A 12171-nucleotide genomic window follows, 5' to 3' on the forward strand; every position below is an offset into this window, starting at 1 on the left:
GGCTTGGCGAGCTCCTCCACCAGCTCCCTCAGCACTCTCGGGTGGATAACCCCACTTATCTTGGGTAGATAACACCACTTACATTGGGCACTGCCATCTTACCTGCAAGAAGCAACATGAGTTCAGAGCAAAGTCTGAGCCTGTATCTTTACCCTGGGGTATCAAATCAGCCAAGACATATCTCCAGCTCTTTCAATATTTATATACAACTGAGGGTAAGTGGTCTCAGTGCTGGCAACGCAGAGAAAACAAACATCTCTATTTTTCACCATACACAATCATGCCAATACCAGGATGAGGTCCCAATGCTGAGTCAAGATAACCTGAGAGACACACAACAGGTAGGTGAAGTTGAACCCAAGTGAGACAGGAGATGTCAGTATGCAGAGGAGAGAATTTGGAAGAGTTTGTGGTTAAAGCACACGTTCACGATTGAGTTCCTATTTAAAAAAAATAGGAGAAGAATCCACAAGTACGTTCAGGTCTCTCATAGCAGCAATTATCACTTCCAACCATCCCCAGTTGGCTGGGAGACTGCCTCCCATCCTGGCAGATACTGACCTGGCCTTAGTTTTTCACACCTTGGTCACTTGGCTGTATTACAGCAAACCGATATACCTGGGCATGAAGCCTGCAACACTTAGGAAACTCCAAATAGTACAAAATGTTACAGAAAACCTCTTCAGTGACACTCACTGCCACAAATACATCACATCTATCCTCAACTGTCTACAATAGCTTCACAATTTTAATTTGGAGACATGTTCAAGTTTTTGACCCTTTTCTTTCTGATGCTCCTTGGCCTGAAGCTAGGATATCTGAAAAACTGTGTGAAACTATTGGATAAAAAACATGGTCAAGAAACATGCTTCTCTGGTGCAGTAGAAGCCTTTACAACAGGAGTAAAGCTTGTCTATGTGGGAGACTGAACTTTTGCATGAGCATGGTATGAGCTTGCTTAATCATAGATGATTGTGTGTGCTGTAAACAGGAGTCATCCCCCTCTCTCAGCCAAGAGCGCTTGTAATTGCTTGATGAATATGTAGTATAAAAATAAATAAATCAGAAAAGCTTTGGAGGAAGCCACTGAGCTCTCCTCCAGTGTGAATTCGGTTGCAGGTAGTCCTCTTGTTGGCATTCATGGCTCATGCAGACCCTCCTCTCTCTCAAAACAGATGCAAGTAAGCAAATCAAAGAGTTGCAAGCTGATGAGACAGTCAGCAAGATGCATTCAAAGGGTGTTCCCAAACAATCTCTTTTCTGCATCTCCCATTTGTAACCAGAGTTTACAGCAAGTCAATTTTTAGTTATTTCAGGTGAATAACAACTAGTCCACTACATTTGTTTAAACCCGCTAGGGGTGGTTACATCTCACCACATTCAGATCTCTCTCCTCCCAGATTTGAAGATTTTGAGCAAAGATCAGACAATCCTATGTGTAATGTCAGGAAAACTACAGATACTAGTGAGCTCTAGGTGAATCATAAAAAAACCTTTGTGTTTACATTTGAATTCTTGATTTGTCTGAATAATGCCAGTAAAAAAAGAGAAGCCTTCACCTTAGATTTCCAATACCTGACTGACAAAAAGAGCAGGTGAGTACTTTTTTCTAGTAAGTTTGGCAGACTCATAAAGAGGACTCCCTTGGAGATATCATGAAGTGCAATTTTTCAAAGAAATTTGGTTTTGTGAGCTATAAATGTGTGTTTGGTCAGAGTTTTGGCAAACAACTCCAGCTAGTTTTTGTCCTATGTAAGCCTTTTACGTCATGCCCTAGAAACAACAACAGCTGTTAATTATTTATCAGCTGATGAACATTGGCCTGTTAATTGCAAAACATTATAAAACAGATTAGGCAGCAAAGCTTGATATGGATGCAAGCAGGGTTTTTTGGTCTGTTTTGTTTGTGACTTGATTTAATAAGCAATTTTAGGTCTCTGCTTAGTTTACAGGGACTACCTGCACCAGTGATTTGATATTAGAAAATATAATGGGCCCATAATTTTTAGATAAGTTTACTAAGAATGGTAAGATTTTTCAGACTTCAAGCTTTTTGAGCCCATATCATGACTCTAATCTCTCATGAAGATGAGCTCTCTAGTATCTCCAGTGTATCATGTTTTGAACCAAAATGTTTAGAGCTCTGTTGGAAGGGGAAGTGCTAATGAGCAAGGACAAGACCACAAGATTCAAGAGATTGCTCTCTCCAGCCTTCTTTCTGCTAAGTCTTAGCCTTTACATAAAACATGATATTCTTGTTATTCAATACTGTTTGGTGGTACATCAGAAGACAACCAATAGACAGTTAGTGACTCACCCGCATTACAGGTCCTACTGGCTCCTTTCTTGGTCTGTTGACAAGAAAACCATGGTTGACTCCATACCAATGAAATAAAAGTTTCCAATTTTCCTAGCACCTCCCCTGCGCCAGTGGAGTATTTTCATCCTATTAAATTGGCCCCAATGTATGACAGGCTCTTTCACATACAAATGGCTATACCAGGGTGAAGAGAAAATATACACATTTTTGTGTATCTTTTTTGAGAGGCTGTGCAGGGCTACCTGGTGAAGGACCTCTGGGAAGGATTCCCATGCCATTGTCCACCATGCAGGCATTTTGATATGTGTGAGCATGGGTGGTCTGTTACCAGCATTGAAATAACCTGCTCCAGTTGCCCAGGTTTATCTGCTTGCCCATTACCCATCATGTAATGGTGGGTACCCATCATGTGTTAGGTGTTAGAGCGTGTCCAGAGAAGGGCAACGAGGCTGGTGAAGGGTCTGGAGAACAAGTCTTATGAGGAGCAGCTGAAGGAACTGGGGTTGTTTAGCCTGGAGAAAAGGAGGCTGAGGGGAGACCTCATCGCCCTCTACAACTACCTGAAAGGAGGTTGTAGTGAGGTGGGTGTCGGTCTCTTCTCCCAAGTAACAAGTGATAGGACGAGAGGAAATGGCCTCAAGTTGCGCCAGGGGAGGTTTAGATTGCATGTAAGGAAAAATTTCTTTACTGAAAGAGTGGTTAAACATTGGAACAAGCTGCCCAGGACATGGTTTATGGGCATGGTGGTGTTGGGTTGACGGTTGGACTTGATGATCTTAGAGGTCTTTTTCAACCTTAATGATTCTATGATTCTATGATTCTATGTTGGCCCCATTCTTTTGTTGGCCTTCTAACATCATTGATTTGGGGGCTGACCAGGAGATCTTGTTCTTACACTCTGATCTCTGATGCATGGTCTCTATTTCTTTTTAAGAAGGAAGGTGATTTTTCATGGCAAGCTCAGACATCCCAAGAGGCCAGCGCTCATTGACTGACACACAATAAGGTGGATCTTAAACTGGTACACATTTGAGTAGGTTGATTGAATTAAATGGAGCCTCACTGATTCACACCAGCTGAGAAGAGCACTAGAGGAAGGGATTTGAGAGGATTTAGGAGCTGTCCCAACTGCAAAACCCTTTAAAGTTTGGTTCATGGACCTGCATAGCAGAGAACAGACTGGCAGCATGTGCATGCAGATCAAAAACAGTCCAAAAGGTGGTGAGACACTTCCATCAGGACTTCATCTTATTTGCTGGATTCGTTGTGCCAGTTACAAATCACTGCATGTTCCAGCAGTCAAATGGCTGGAAAGGGCACAAGACCATGGGCTCTGCCCAGCTTCCTGCAGTTTCTACTTGCATTGCTCACTGGACCAGTTTCCCTCACTTCCATTGCATTTTGGTACTGCAACGCTTTGGGTCAGCAACCTCCAAAGAAAAACTTCTAAGCTTTTCAGAAAGTCATACCAAGTCATACCTGTCCCCAAAGGAAACAAGAAAAATCCAAAACAGATGCATGCAAGCTTGGTTTTAAGAAACAGGGAAGGGTGGGAACAGCGTGCTTGTTGCTTTTTACTCTAAATAGCATCAGGAAGTCCTACAGTCCCTGAATTAAAAAGGAAATAAACTTTCAGTGCGGGTTGTGGGACCAGTAGTTTATACACTAAAGCAGTATGCACATTTAACAATTTGAAAATGAGACAGCTCGGCACTGCGCAGCCAGCCACTCAGAAAATAAACAAAACCCTTGGAGCAATCCTCCTGGAAGGTTTCGGCTCCAATTCAGACCAACATTTGAGTGAACGATGAAGGTGTGACTGCAGGGAGGCCAATGGTCCACCAGCTGGGACCCAAGGGCTGGGTAAGAGGGGCCAAGCCCAGCCCTCTCGCCACAAAGCCAAGGTCAGCCTTGCCTGAACGAAGGTTGCTGGAAGGGGGCCATAATTCACAAAATCATTTAAATAGTTAAATGGGCTACACATGTGGCTTAGTGCTCCTGGAGGGACAAATTTAGAGTGCTGTATCCTGTTTAAATAATAAACGTTGTATTTTTTTCTTTTTTTTTTTTTTACAGGGCTTGTACAGCCTGTAAAGTGTCTTCAAGTATAGAAAATCCCAATTGCTCTAAATCTACGATCACCCTGACCACTGGGCTTTGGCCATCTAAACCAGAGCAGAACTGGGGCAAAAATGAAAGCGTATTTATAAAAATATCCACCATGTGAGATACCCCTAAACTGTTTCCTAACAGCATCTGATCTAAGAGGGGCTTGAACTCTGATTTTCATAGGTACTGCTTAGATCTCTGAATGCTCCTCATGTTCTTAATCACGTCTACTCCAGAGATGAGGCTATGAATAATTAACTATGCCTCCAACATTACAGTCATAGATTATGGTGGTGGTGACTTGTGGACTGCCATGCGCAGCATAAACCATTTAGGAAACTCTGTTATCCACTTTCCCTTTATATTTGTCTTGCAATCACTTACCGCTTAAAAGGGTAAATCTTTCATAGCTTTAATTAAAGCATTTAAAATAATTTACACTGAAATTGTATGTGCTTGGGTCTGTCAAAATTGATGCTTTAATAACATGTCATCCCTTTTTTCGATTGCCCTGAAATCTGTTAAAATTACCACTAATCTAATTGGGAACAAAGTTGTCAAATGCATGCAGCTCTGACAGTTTGTCTTTCTGCAAACTGCCGACAGATTGCAAGTTACGCATGTGTTGAGCAGATGGGTAAGTTAAAAGGAACACAAAAAAAAGCAATTTATTAAATCACCTGGAACCAGCAGCTCCATTCCAAAAATAGTGAGAATGAAATATAGCAAGAGCTAGGAGAGTTGGCACTGGAATATGCCAGAAGGTACCAGTTACAAAACAAGATAAACATTTTGAGAAGCCTCAGCTGTGTTGCAGAATAATGAGGCGTTATTTAACCCGATATAGATTACCAGCAGAAATTAATTTAGGGTGCAGGGTTTTGTGAGAGTGTGTGTGTGTGTGTGTGGGGGTTTAAGGATTTTTTGTTTTAATCCCTGTGTTTTAACTCCTTCATGTCTGAAAGACAAGTCCCCCATCTCTCCCTCAACCCCAACCCTTCCCCACAGAGCTGCTGGACCCACTTTACATCCCCATGGCAGAGGCAGGCAGCAGGTGCCCTCTCCTTTGGCTTCCTCCTACACCCTCCCTTTCATGGGCATCTTCCTCATATTTGAGAGAGGCCAAGGTTGCAGGTTCCTCGGAGACAACTTGGCCACTGACGTCCTTGGGCTAGGTAGTCCCATATCTGACCATAAATACTTCTTTTGGAAGGAAACGTGAAGAGGAGGGAGGCAGAGATGGCACTGTGCAGGGACAACTGGCCCATCCACTCCAGTTCTGCCCTTTGCAATCCCTTCCTTGTACCTCCAGCTCACTCCCCATCGGCCCCGCTGCCGCTCCTCTGCTCCCTGCCCATCCTCCATGTCCCCCATCTCTCTGTCCCCCACACAGAGCCGGAAATGGAGATGAGCTCTGCAGCTATCGCATGGGTCCAGTCCTCCCCGCACATGTCCATCTGCCCTGGGGACACATACTTGGCTGTGTTTATACAGCACTTAGGAAAAAACAGGCTTCATTCTTGGTAAGCACTCCATAAGCACTACTCTGTTCAGCAGCATTTATTATTAAAGAGCAAGACCAAGATTAAAAATCAGTGCAGAAGCACTAGGTAAGCATGATTTACCCGCTGAGGCCACCATGGAGGACACCAGGGTGAAGATGCTCGTGTGCTTCCCCTGGTTCAGTGCCAGCTCAGAGGGAGGCATGAAGGCATGAGGCTTCACTGGTTCACATTCATTTTTGGAGGAAGCCCTGAAGTGCCTGCTCTCGCCAACGGTTAGGGGTGTTGTGGGCAGGGAGTGACTGCTGTGCCTTGTGGCCCTCTGATCTCATGCATAGCTTTGCCGAAAGACTTGCACCAAATCCTGCCCACAGCAGCCAGGTGAGCAAAAGAGAGGGAGGACAAACAGGTCCTGAGACACCACATCACCTTCAATCAACAGGATACTCCCCAATCCCACAAAAAAAGAAAGGAGCTCCTATGACCACAAAGTACATTAGGAAAGAGACCGTCTCAGCAACTTTATGAACTAACTTTATAAGCCAGAATTTAAATGGCTACGGCATCATTTCAGCAAATGGAGATATACTGATTTAAACCAGCTGACAATCTTTGGCCCATAATGCAAGGTAATAGGTACCCCTTCCCAGCAAGCAGGGAGCTGGTGCCATTTCATTCATGTGTTCAGGGAGGAGAAAAGATCATAAAAAGAATTGCAAATGTGAGGTTACAAGCAGAATTGCTTCTCCCTTCCTTTCTTTTTTTTTTTCTTTTAACTAAGGCATAAGCATTTTGACCCCTTCTTTCCCATAGAAAACTTGAGGAGGAAAGTCTGCCTGATTTTCTACGGTTTAAAGATATCTTTACATACTGGTGTAAAGATGGATGAGCCACTCGACTGCAAAAGTGATGGCATTCCTTGTGTAAAATTTAGATTTATAAGTCTCAACGAACAAGAAAGATTAAAATCTAGCCCTAGGTAGCATTACTGCACTCAGCATGCCATCAGGCAAAGTATGATCCTTAATGCAAGATTAAAAGGATATAATGTAAACCAGCTAAAAAGCATGGTAGGCCTGATTGTGAAATTGTCTCCAAGTAGTTTAAATTGTGACTAACCCTATGAAAGCCAATGGGAAAAAAATAAAAATCAAAGCATAGTGAAAACATTTCAGGTACTTCAAGTGAGGTTGGGTCAGCCCTTGCATTCTTGAGCTCTCGTGCAGAGCAGGGATGGAGGCAGAAGGTGCTATTAAACAACATTTATGCCTCCACGTCCAAAAGCCAGAGCTTTTTTGATCCCTGCTTGGCTGCCTCCCCGCAGCTGGGCTGTAGCAACCAACGCAGGAAAACCACATCTCTCCTCTCTGCCTTGTCCCGGGGTCCTTCCCCGAAGTTCCTTCCCTCTCCCATGCCCCCCTCCTTGCACAGCATGGGCGGCCGCAGATGCTGGCCCACACTTTTTCCTTTCACCGCAATTTAAATGGACATTCCCCCCCCGCCATATCCAAGCGGGTCATCATTTAGAGTCCGTGATTTATTTAATGGTGGTTTTAACCCCACTTAGAAATAGGCTGCTTTCATGATTTATTGATTCCTTCTTCCCCTTGTTAATTTGACTCATTTCTTAGGAAATTATTCATAGTTAATCATGGTAAGAATAAAATTAGTTATAGTGCCCACTTTGCTGCAAAGGGAGCGTAAATAACTTTTAAAGCAAATCGTAAAGAAAAACATGTTAAAGCAAAGAAAAAAGAAATAAGCAAAAGCCAAAAGAATATATATAAAATGATAATCCGAAGGGGGCAGTAAATTCAGCCTCTCCAGTGTTACTGGTTAGAGGAAGGCACAAATTTACATTCCACGGGAGCACGGCTTTTACAGCAGGCTCTCCTCAATTGAATTTGCCATATCTTCTGGGAAGCGCACCATTTGGAAGATAAAATCTCCCACCACTCTACCACCACTGCCACCATTCAGAAGATTAAAAAACCCCGCCAACTCTGTTGTGTGCCTTTTGTGCCCACTAGAGGAATGTAAAACCATTATATTTAAGTATCATAATGGCCAACATATGCTTTTTCTTAGAAATGACACCACCATCTGGATTAAGTTCTCCTGATCATTTCAGACAATGTTACGATTATTTTTTTTTTTCCCCTTCAGGAGAACGAACTGCCTAGAAAGCAACAACAGTCACAGATGGGGAATTTTTGCTTTTCCTTTTCCACCACTGGCAACCTTGAGAAACGTGGTAAACTCTTTATATGTACCTAAATCATTTGATTTCACTTGCTAATTGATCACGAAAGCCTACCTGGATACACCCCAATATTAAGCCTGCGAGAGTCCTATTGCCTTTGGCCGTACAACTTCACTATTACAGTTAATAAAGTATGTAATCGCCATAATGATAAAATTACATCATGTTACTGTTTGCAGCAGTCTCTTCCCCACAACCATATCGGTCGTTAAATATTGCACCGCCTGGTACAGGGAGAAAGAGAGGCAAGCTTAACCCTTCGCTGGCTGAGGGCTTTTCAGCACATTGGTGTGCAAAGGGGAGGTCTTCTCACCTGAGTGACTCCTTACCGGCCCCATGGCTATTGTCGTGGACGTTGGAGACCTTCTGGGCCACCACATCCAACTGGCTGTAACTGGAAATGGGCACGCCGGGATAATTGATGTGCTCAATCTGACCATGCACAGGTGGCAGGGAGACGGCATACAGCAGCTTCTCGGGTTTGCTAGTGCCATCTGTTGCCACAGGAACATCTGTCGTCAAGGTCACCCTGTCACCCTCTGTTAAAGTTACAGGTTTGGCGAGTAGAACAATGTCACCTAAAAAAATGAAATGAGTAAAAGGGGAAACCAACGGGAGAGAAATTAAAAAGGGGAATATTCCTTATTACATCCCAGAGCAGAAGGAGAGAATAGGGTAAAAGTCAGCCCTTCAGTTCAGGGGAAGGAGAAGAATTTTATCAAAATAGCTTGGGAAAATATTTTTGCTTTAGGTTTTAGAGGTAGACAGGACATTTACAACAGAAAAAGCTGCAGAGCTATCTCATTTGTTTTCAAATATGTCCCACAGTGAGTCTCACTTCAAGGCTGATGCTAAGTGGAATCACATTTTTATCTAATCTCAGCCCGGGTGAGTTTATAGAGGAGCACGTGTATTTATCTGGCTGCATGATTTGTCCAAAATATTGAAGCTAGCTTTGATTTTCTGTTAGGGGAGAGAGAATGACCCAGTTGTTTAGAAAGAACAATTATGTTAATAGATCCCAATGAGCCAATGGACAGAATGCGTTAATGAACTAAGCATTAAGCGCAAACGCTGTGTTTTAAGCCGATAGTGATGCTGTAACCTCAGCAACAGAGGTTCTGGCTCCGTTAGATTTATTTATGAAGAGCTCCACCGTATCGCCCAAGGGCCAGGGCAATTTTCACATTTACAAAGGAGTAGTCCCAGAAAATTGAGGCTGCTGGAAAATTGAACAACTGGTCTTCTCAGAAGAGGAGTAGCTATGATTTACCTAGTCATATCCACTTCATCCTTTTCTATCATAACCCTCCTTGTTTTTAAAAATATATCTGAGTCAGGGCGGCAGCACAACGGTTGACCTGCCAAATGCAGAAGCAGAGACTAGTTTTTATCCCAGGCTGTTGCAAAAGCAAGAGAATAACGTCAATCAGCTTCCGTTGCTGTCAGTCAACCTGCTGATGACAATATACAATAGTGGCATTTCTAGCCCGGACTCCACAGAAGCTTTTTTTCTGCTTCTTGCCTTCTTATTATGTTGCCAACTGAATTTCAGAAACAACAGGTTCCTATTAAATGGAGAAGGCTGCCAGCAACATCTGAGAATAGTGGTTGTCAGGGCTTGGGGGTTTTAAAAATCGATTTCCACAACAAAATCTGCACCAATTTCCATGCTTTCCACGCCATTTGATGGCTCACCTTTGCTATTAACCCTTTTAACACCACTTCTCCACTGCAGCTAGCATGGCAAATGAAAACCGTGAATGAGACTTGATGCATTCAAGAAGTGACTAATTATCTGAGGAATTTAGTCTAAGGACATCATAGTCATTCAAAATATAAATACAATTAGTTAGCTTGCCTTTATATAGCAAAATTTTCAGTTGTGTTTGAGAAAAATCATCAAAAAGGAAAATAATCAGCCCCTTCCCCAGTGCAATGAATATTATCAAAACTCACCAGTCTTGGAGCATTTGGCATCGGACAAATCATTTGTGCTGTGTTGGAGAAGAAGTTGGGTGCTTCTTACTTTTTGGTTGCATCTTTGAAGGAGACTAAATTTGTATGAGATCTCACTGAACAGGGACTCCTTTTCAGAATGTTTCCAAAAGTGATCTGAGATCAAGGAGGAGCACAGAGGAGAGAGGACCTAGAAAGACAAAGGATGGGACAACACTGTAGGAAGCAGCCAGGGACACAGGACATCAACCCGCTGCACAGTTTGCTCAAGGGTTACAGAAGTCCACAGTCAAGCCCAAGCTGATTAAGTAGATGCAGTGCTCATGTTGACTCATTTTCTTTACAAGAAATCCAAACAAATAAGATAAAATAAGGAAGCAACAGTGAAACAGGCAAGTGCAGTTAACCCAACTTCATTTTTGCCCATGTGGAAAAAAGGGCCAGGTTTCCCACAGCGGCTTGGAAGTCTTTTCATACTCCTATTTTTTAGATGCTCAGCAGGGGACAGCGATGGTCACCTACATTGTTCCTTTTAAAAAAGCTTTCTTTTACTGTCTGCCACCCTGCTGCATTGCCCCATTAATGACATCTGTAAACAGGAGTCTGCCAAACTTAGAAACACCAAGAGCCTTTCAAGAATCAGAGCCCAACCTTTGCTAACCCCATCAGATCTGCTTCAGAGAGATGCAATGATGGGAAATTGCCCCAAAACCCTGACATGGAGAAGACCCTCCTGATTACTCCTTTGAGCAGCAGGGTACCCACTCCCATTGCTTAACACTGGGGGAAAAATCAGTCTTCTTATGTCCCTAATTATGAGCCCAAGGATGAAGATTTCAAGCCCATACTTAAGCCACACTGCTCTAAGTACGCTGCTGAACTGGGCTATCAGCCATCAACCAATACAGTTTGGTTACCATAAAGCGGGTATTATTTAAAATAACTTACCTAAAAAGTCTCCAGGTTTATACCAATAACCAAAAGAATAAATAAATACACATCTGGTCTTCTAGGTAGCCTGATTCACTACTTTTCTTATTTGTTTCTTTTTTTCAGCCTGATACCCATTGTGGTCAGGGTACACACCGCTAAGCATGTGTGACGTACGACAAGAAGACACGTACATCTGAAGTTGTTCATCTAGCAGCAACATTTGGCCTTAATATGTTCATTTTTTTTAGATTCTAGGAAAAAAAAAGCACCTTCAGATTTAAAGGAAAAAACAAACTCCAACTGCTAGTATGGGTGAAACTCCGTGACCGGCTGCACCTCAGCAGCTCAAGCGGTCGCCAGCATCCCCCGCATGCTCCTCAGGGCCGTGCCGGCTCCCTGCCTGGCAAGGCTGGCAAAGCTGCTCGGATTTTTGGATTCACTTGCTTAAATGTCGTGGGCTTGAAAGTTTGACTTGAAATATAACATTAGTGGGTTTGTGGTAAAAGCAGCAGAGAGGATAGGATGACAGGCGGGGCAGAGGGGACTGATTGAAAGCGGGTGTGGAGGAGGAAGATGGGAGGAGGAGAAAGAGGAAAACATGACTGAGTAAGTAAACTCAACATTATTATACATATTGAAAAAGAGCACCCATATATAGAGCATCCACCTGTGCTCACTTCTTTTTAACATTGTTTTTTTAAATATTCAATAAATGTTCTCAGCATAAGAAAGACACAGACCTGTTGGAGCGGGTCCAGAGGAGGGCCACGAAAATGATCAGGGGGATGGAACACCTCTCCTGTGAAGAAAGGCTGAGAGAGTTGGGGCTGTTCAGCCTAGAGAAGAGAAGGCTCCGGGGAGACCTTATTGCAGCCTATCAGTACTTAAAGGGGGCTTATAAAAAAGATGGCGGCAAACTTTTTAGCAGGGCCTGTTGCGACAGGACAAGGGGGAGTGGCTTTAAACTAAAGGGGGGTAGATTCAGAAGATGTAAGGAAGAAATTTTTTACGCTGAGGGTGGTGAAACACTGGCACAGGTTGCCCAGAGAGGTGGTGGATGCCCCGTCCCTGGAAACATTCAAGGT

General features: G+C 43.3%; 1 pseudogene; it reads right to left on the bottom strand.

The window, feature by feature from the left end:
• LOC103905759 overlaps positions 1–12171 on the bottom strand; it is a 106163-nt pseudogene that overhangs the window by 48310 nt on the left and 45682 nt on the right.

This window comes from Aptenodytes forsteri, unplaced genomic scaffold (genome assembly GCF_000699145.1).
Source record: "Aptenodytes forsteri isolate BGI_AS27 unplaced genomic scaffold, ASM69914v1 Scaffold119, whole genome shotgun sequence".
Classification (NCBI taxonomy): domain Eukaryota; kingdom Metazoa; phylum Chordata; class Aves; order Sphenisciformes; family Spheniscidae; genus Aptenodytes; species Aptenodytes forsteri.